Source organism: Mandrillus leucophaeus, unplaced genomic scaffold (genome assembly GCF_000951045.1).
Source record: "Mandrillus leucophaeus isolate KB7577 unplaced genomic scaffold, Mleu.le_1.0 Scaffold64, whole genome shotgun sequence".
Lineage (NCBI taxonomy): Eukaryota > Metazoa > Chordata > Mammalia > Primates > Cercopithecidae > Mandrillus > Mandrillus leucophaeus.
Window position 1 is genome coordinate 6,702,760 of NW_012106919.1, and position 355 is coordinate 6,703,114.

The window sequence follows — 355 nt, forward strand, 5'->3', positions numbered from 1 at the left end:
AGACACACACAAAAAAAGAGAATTTTAGACAATATCCCTGATAAACATCGATGCAAAAATCCTCAATAAAATACTGGCAAACTGAATTCAGCAGCGCATCAACAAGCTTATCCACCATGATCAAGTTGGCTTCATCCCTGGGATGCAAGGCTGGTTCAACATACACAAATCAATAAATATAATCCATCATATAAACAGAACCAATGACAAAAACCACATGATTATTTCAATAGATGCAGAAAAAGTCTTCGACAAAATTCAACAGCCCTTCATGCTAAAAACTCTCAATAAACTAGGTATTGATGGGACGTATCTCAATATAATAAGAGCTATTTATGACAAACCCACAGCCAAT